The 6,781-nt window shown below is 44.0% G+C and overlaps 1 long non-coding RNA gene across 1 annotated transcript; it reads left to right on the top strand.

Annotated features, from left to right (window-relative positions):
* The first annotated feature begins 221 nt into the window (after positions 1 to 221).
* On the top strand, positions 222 to 5,384 carry LOC118238259. The gene is made up of 3 exons (XR_004768054.1): positions 222 to 306; positions 1,665 to 1,831; positions 3,628 to 5,384. It is a non-coding gene; the product is annotated as an uncharacterized LOC118238259 (long non-coding RNA).
* The last annotated feature ends 1,397 nt before the right edge of the window (positions 5,385 to 6,781 follow it).

Genomic DNA, 6,781 nt, shown 5'->3' with positions numbered 1-6,781 from the left:
CTTGTTTAGACTGAAACTTGCTATGTAGATCAGGTTACCCTTGAACTCACAGAGATCTGCCTGCTTCTACCCCACACCCCCAGTGCTGGGATTAAAGACATTTACCATCATATCCTGCTGACCCTAAACTTCTAATAAAGCCCCAGCATATAAGGAGGCCTACTATATTATAGCCTTTGGAAAATAGGGCGATTTCAAATCACCTTTTCTTTCTGCTTCATAGGAACTGTGAAACCATTCAGAAAAGTTGTTTCCTCCAGTCAGAGGTTGAGGTTCAGTGGCTCACTTTCTCCCAAAAGTAAACTGGTAAGTCTTATCTGTTGCTCACTGATTTGTGACAGTATAAGTTAAGCCTCTCACTATTGGGATGAATAGATATTCAACTGAAATCATCTTTAAGTAGAGGGAAATTCATTGATTCACATAATCAGAGGACCAACCAGGAGTTATAGCACAGCTTAATCCAGGAACATAAATAAAGTCAAGGCATTGAGCCAGTGTCCCACAGCACATGTGTGTTCTAAATGACTATCTCCTGCTTTGGCTTGTCTCTGCTTGATGGCATTCTGTAGGGTTTTTTTTTTTTTTAACTCTTTTTACTTTTTGCTCTTTGGGGGGCCCACCACCCAGCTCCCAAATAATCATACACATGTAGACTAATAAGTCTTATGAAAGACTAGCTTTAGCTTGACTTATTTCTAGCCAGCTTTTCTTAACTTAAATTATTCCATCTACCTTTTGCCTATGGACTGCTATCTTTCTATATACCTTTCTTTACCTCTTACTCCATGGCTTGCTGGGTAGCTGGGTGGCTGGCCTCTGGAGTCCTCCTCCTTCTCCTTTTCCTCCATGGTCTTTTCTTCCCAGATTTCTCCTCCTATTTATTCTCTCTACCTGCCAGCACCTCCTGCCTAGCTATTGGCCATTCAGCTCTTTATTAGACCAATCAGGTGTTTTAGGCAGGCAATGCAACACAGCTTCACAGAGTTAATCAAATGCAACACATCTTTGCATCATTAAACAAATCTTTCACAGCATAAATGAATGTAACACATCTTAAAATAATACTCCATAACAGCATTCCCACCCATCCTCCCAGCTTAGCAATGTCTTGGAAATGGGACTTCTTTCTACTCACATTTGTACATAAATCATTGAAAAGAATCTAAATGGCCATTCTTGGGTTAATACCCAGACCAAAGGATGGAATAATCTGATTGGCTCACTTGGGTCACCTACTCACTGTGTTTGAAGGAGTAGGTGAGATTCCATGTATGAAAGCCCAACCAAATTGCATGCTGTGAGGGGAGAGTTGCTTGATAGAATTAGGAGAGTAGATAGGGTCGGGTGGGGGAAGCCAGACCAACAAAAGCACAACCAGCAACTCAGATTTTCAGCTTTGGTTTTCCTTTTGGGTGCTATTTAGTGTCCATCATAAGCACAGCTTATGAGGTGGCTGCTTCAGTGTGAGCTACAATGATGAGCAAGTTTGTTTTCCTAGAACCACAGAGTTCTTTTGGTGGAGTGACTCCTGCTGTCACCAGCCTCTTACACATGTATAGCTTTCATGCTTTACAAAGTGCTCCCACATAGAAACAGTTGCATTCCATCTACACAGCAACATGGAAAGCACACAGGGCTGCTGCTTTATCCCCGTTTTCTAGGTGAGAAAATAGGACCTCAAGGATGCTAGTGATTTCTCCAGGTAACATGAGTGGGAGACGGTCAGCATCACTGGAAACCTGGCCTTCCATTTCCAAGATCTGCACAAGAGGAAGGTGGAGCTTCAGGATAGATGATTCTGCTATCATGCAGCGACTTTACCACTGAGGTAGGAGTAGAGTTGGAAATCATGATTTTCCTCCCCAAGTGTTCATGACTAGCTGTAGGCTTCCCGAGGAGATTCCTACCCAGGAATCTCCTGTACAGAAATGATGCCAAAAGGTTCTGTTTCCAAATGCATTTGGTAAAGACAGTGCAGCAGATCTGTCTCCAGCACATACTGCACCCTGGAATGTTACACATGCACTCTTGATTTTCAGGCTCCTTTTAAAAGGAGCCGATACAAGGGATTTGTGTTTCTGAATTGCTGCACTTGCCTTGAAAAGAGAATTACTATACATACTTGAATTGCTCACATGTGAGACAGACATACTGGTCCCAGATTGCAAACACATATCCAAATGTTCCTTCTGTTCATAAGGCCATTAACAATCTTGGTAAAGGTAAGTTAACTCTTTCTGAGGGGTGTGACTAGTGAAGGAAGGATGAAATTTATGCCTGGAGTTTCAGATGCTAAAGAATGGGATTAGAAGGTGTCGTTTGAACGATATAACTGGTTATAGCTACTAATTGAGCTCTCATCTGACAAGCATCTTATTGCTTTTCAGGGGAGGGAGAAAAATAAAACAAGGAGCCCAGACAAAGATTAAACAAAATGAAACAAGTCCTTTTGGCCACAGGTATCAGCTATAGTGCTTGCCTTGCATTGTTAGCGAGTGTGCATTATGAAGCACTTAGGGACAGTTGCTAATGGCGCCCCACTCCCTCCCGGAGAGTGACTTAAACATTAGACTCTGACTCAGGTGCAGACACTGCCTGTATTAGTGAGGGCAGAATGATGCTTAACTCTCTCACAGGGGTGTAGTGAGGCTTAATTAATTGTTGGGGAGGCACTTTGAGATTCTGGGATGAAAGGCACTATATAATGATAATAATTTGCATCGACAAGGTACATTTCTTCAGTGGAATTCCAGGCACTTTACAAACATTAATTAATCCTCATAACACTCTGGCAAGGCAGGTAAGTTTTCCCAGGATACACTAAACAAATCCACCATATTATGAGTGGGAAGGCGGCTATTGCGATGAACTAACTTTAATATTTATTCTTGGTGGGAACTTTCCAGAAAGGTTGATGTGAATCCTGCTTTCCATTAGTCCAAACGATCTGCCATTCGTGTTTGATTACCCACAAATATCGTATTCTGCTGGAGCACTAATCATTTTGCTTGGGGGACACGTGTCCTGAGCAGAGCTAGTCCTAAGCAGCTGTCATTCCAATGGATATTAATGCCTATTGTCTCCCATTCTGGAACTCTGCGCCTCCTCTATGCAAAGAGAATGGTGCAGAGGGGGTTGGGGGGGGCAGTCGGCATCTGTTTCAAAGACAGTCTGCAGCCATACTGGAGAGAATGCACCTGGCTTCCACTTTCAAACCCATGTAACCAGTGGCTTCCTGGCCTCTCTTTGTCACCAGCAGATTTCATATTTTATATTCTGGTTTTTCATCTCCATGCAGCACTGGAGAAACAGAATTGGGGATGGGTAAGGAGGGAGTCTGAGTTGCATACAAAGAGGCAACCGGCGTTTCCAGCATGAAAGGTCTGTTATAAATCAGCAGTGTAGAAGCAGCTTAAGTGTCAGGACTCAAACAGCTCCCCAAAACCCTGGCCTTCCACATCTGAAATAAACTGAATGGGGGTGGGGTGGGGCGACGATCCTTCAGCTAGACAGATGACTTCAACATGCTGAGCGGTTGGCTTGTCTGTCTTGAATGGTGCTCTGACGAAGATACCTCTGTCCCCATATCCTGGCTTTAATTCTGTACACACTCATTCACTGCAGCTTTTCCAGATTGAAAAGGAAGAAAGAAACTTGCTTGCTGTCACTCCCCACAGGCGCCCGTGCTCCAAGACAGCTGTCTTTTGGCCAGCCTCCTGGGCTGCAAGAGTGTGGCGCCAATGAATCAATGTGTCATCCACAGGGGTGGAAGCAAGTTCCCTGACAGGGATGGGAGTGTTCTCTCTCACGGCCGCCTGTGATCAAAAGGAAGGCTGGCAGCCTCTTGACCTTGTATTTGATTATGACTGAAGGCAATGGCTTATACCAATCTGGTATGTTCTGAGTCAGTTACTCTGCCTGGCTAGCCTCAGTTTCTTCTGTGCAATGAGAAGATGGCAGCATATTATTTCCCAAAGTCTCTGTTCGCTATCCTTTGCAATTAGAGGCTGATTTCATACGAATTTCCCAACTTGCTCTTTTTTTTCCCCGAAACCCTCAACCAAGCAGGCCTCCAATGCAATATAAGTGCACATGGACAGTGATTGCTTCTCCTCTTGACATGGATGAAACACCTGAGAAGGTCATGTTTCCTCATTTGTTTCCCTTTGGATGCTCTACAAGTGTCTTCACCTTCTCTCTGTGTTGAAAAACACTGTTCTGTTGACTGGTTTCCAGGTGAATAAATGGGACAAGAAACGCTGCTCATTACTGTATAGCCCATGAGCCTGAATCTGGAGACTGATCTCTTTATCACTGTACCCCAGAGGTAAGGCTGATGTCCATTCATGTGAGTGGAGGAGCTTTTTTTTTTTTAACATTCATATTGGGATGGAGAGATAGCTCAACTGTTAGGAGGGTTGGCTAATCTTCCTTGGGACCTGGGTCCATTTCCCAGCAACCACATGGCAGCTTACAACTGTCTGTAACTCAAGTTCCACAGGGTCTGATGCCCTTTTCTGGTCTCTGTGGGCACCAGGCACATGTGTGGTGCATAGACATGCATGAGATAAAACACCCATAAGCATAAAATAAAAAAAATAGAGGGGAAAAATCGAAAATACTCATGTCCAATGCTAGATCCTGATCTCCTAAAGGGAGGTGGATCTGGGCACTGATATTTCTTTAGGCTCCCTGAGTAACTTCAGTGTGTGCTAGCACTGGGTAATAAAGAGGAGGGGTGGGGGCTGCTACTACAATGCTGTTCTCATCCAGGAAGTCATTGCCAAGCCCTGCAATCAGATGGTGGCTTCTCTCAGAAAAGACAAGAAGGAAGATAAGGGCAAGACAGAATCAGGGCTGCTTGACACAGATCTGTCCACTGTCACTTCGAGGTCCCCTCCAACAGGACCTTGAAAACGTACAACACCCTCGAAACACCAGATTAGTATCTCCATTTTAGAGTTTAAATAAACAACTTGCCTATGTGGTTAAAAAAAAATGGGCATATGTTACACAACTGCTAACAAATAGAGGAGTTTAGGCTTGAATTGGGTTATTGGACTTCCATGTCAATTCCCATACATCTGAAACCCAGTATGACAGACTGCAAAGAGAATGCACTTCAGTTAGCATTTGCATGATGTTGAATGAGGCACTTGAGGCTAAAGAGATGATACCACTGGCCTTGCTCAATGTGCCAGCTGTGGTGGGACAGCAGCAGGAGAGGGAAGAGTAAGAAGGATATGATGTCTTGGCTCTTAGGAAGTTAGTTGAGAAGAGCTACCCCATTTTGTTCAAGTTCACCTGGTTTCCCCAAGCAGAAACCATAACAGATTTAGGGCAGAAAAAACAAAACAAAACAAAACAAAACAAAAAACCAAAAAAAAAAAAAAAAACAAACGAATGAACAAATCCTAAGGATAACAAATAGATAAGAATTTGTCTTCAGTTCTTTGATTGGTCCATGAAACAGATGATCGTTACTCCTCATGACTGCTCACCTTCAGGTCTCAGGTACTTAATGTTGCAAATAATGGTTCCAGATGAATCAGAACCCATTGCTCAAAATTCCAGCCAATTTGCAACCATTCAGTAGACAGTTTACACATCCGTGTCTGAAGCGCCATAATGTTTTTCATTTGCGCTTGGTCTAGGCAGGCTAAGGACATGCTTCTGTCCAGGGATTCTGCCCATTCTCTCACTTAAGAAGATGAGAAAGTGCCGGGCAGTGGTGGCACAGGCCTTTAACCCCAGAACCTGGGAGGCAGAGGCAGGTGGATCTCTGTGAGTTCGAGGCCTGCCTGGTCTACAGAGTGAGTTCCAGGACAGGCTCCAAAGCTGCACAGGGAAACCCTGTCTCAAAAAACAACAAACAAACCAAACCAAACCAACCAAACAAACAAAGAAAATGAGAAGGTAATGAAAGGCAGAAGAAACTTTGGTTTATATTTAGTGTGTAGTTCTGATGGGACATAAGGACCACACTATAGATGTTTTAAAATCTATAAATTGAAAATCCATCTCAATTTCAATAAACACAACAGGCAGAATAAAACAAACAAACAAAATCTGATGGCTTTAACATAACCTTTGTGCCAGGTCCAAAAGAAACTCAGGGAAATGGCTAACTGTCTAACGATGGTGACTATTACCATACCAAAGTGATGCTGGCCCTCAGGCTCACTTGGTACCAGTGGCTCCTCTCAGCTCTTCCCACCTAACCACTATCCTAAATTTCTCCAATTCATAAGTTTTGATTCCCCCAGCTTCTCATTCCTATATAACCCGGACATTTCTGCCATGTGCTCTCGTAGTTAGTTCTGTTGGTCCATACACAGTTTCCTTTGCTCTCTCCCTTTCATCTCTTCCTCTCTCACCCTCACCCCCTTCATGGCCTGGTTCAGCCTACTGGGCATGCTCAATGTATGAGTTTCTCTCCTTGCTCTGGACTCTTCCAGATGCCTCTTTACTCTGCCTCATATTTACAATAAAAATCTACCCCTCAACCATACCTCGGAGTGGTCATGTCCTCATTTCATACACGTTGTCATCTACAGCAGGAGGATATGCCACTTTGGCAGCTGGTTTGTGGATGAGACCCTCCTTAGGTATGTATGCTGGGGAAACAGGACTCTCATCAGGAGGGCAAGAAGATGGAAAACTCGAGGAGCTGGGCCAAGGACTTACTTCTGGTTCTCAAGACCCACGGGAAGGTCAAGTCAGCCTTGCTTAAGGGGGACCCCCCACAGAGCAGGAGGGTGTGTCAGAGCTGTGTGGG

Source organism: Cricetulus griseus, chromosome 2 (genome assembly GCF_003668045.3).
Source record: "Cricetulus griseus strain 17A/GY chromosome 2, alternate assembly CriGri-PICRH-1.0, whole genome shotgun sequence".
In the NCBI taxonomy this organism is placed as follows: Eukaryota; Metazoa; Chordata; class Mammalia; order Rodentia; family Cricetidae; genus Cricetulus; species Cricetulus griseus.
The sequence above is the reverse complement of the archived record's forward strand: the minus strand, read 5'-3'. Positions and strand labels throughout refer to the sequence as shown.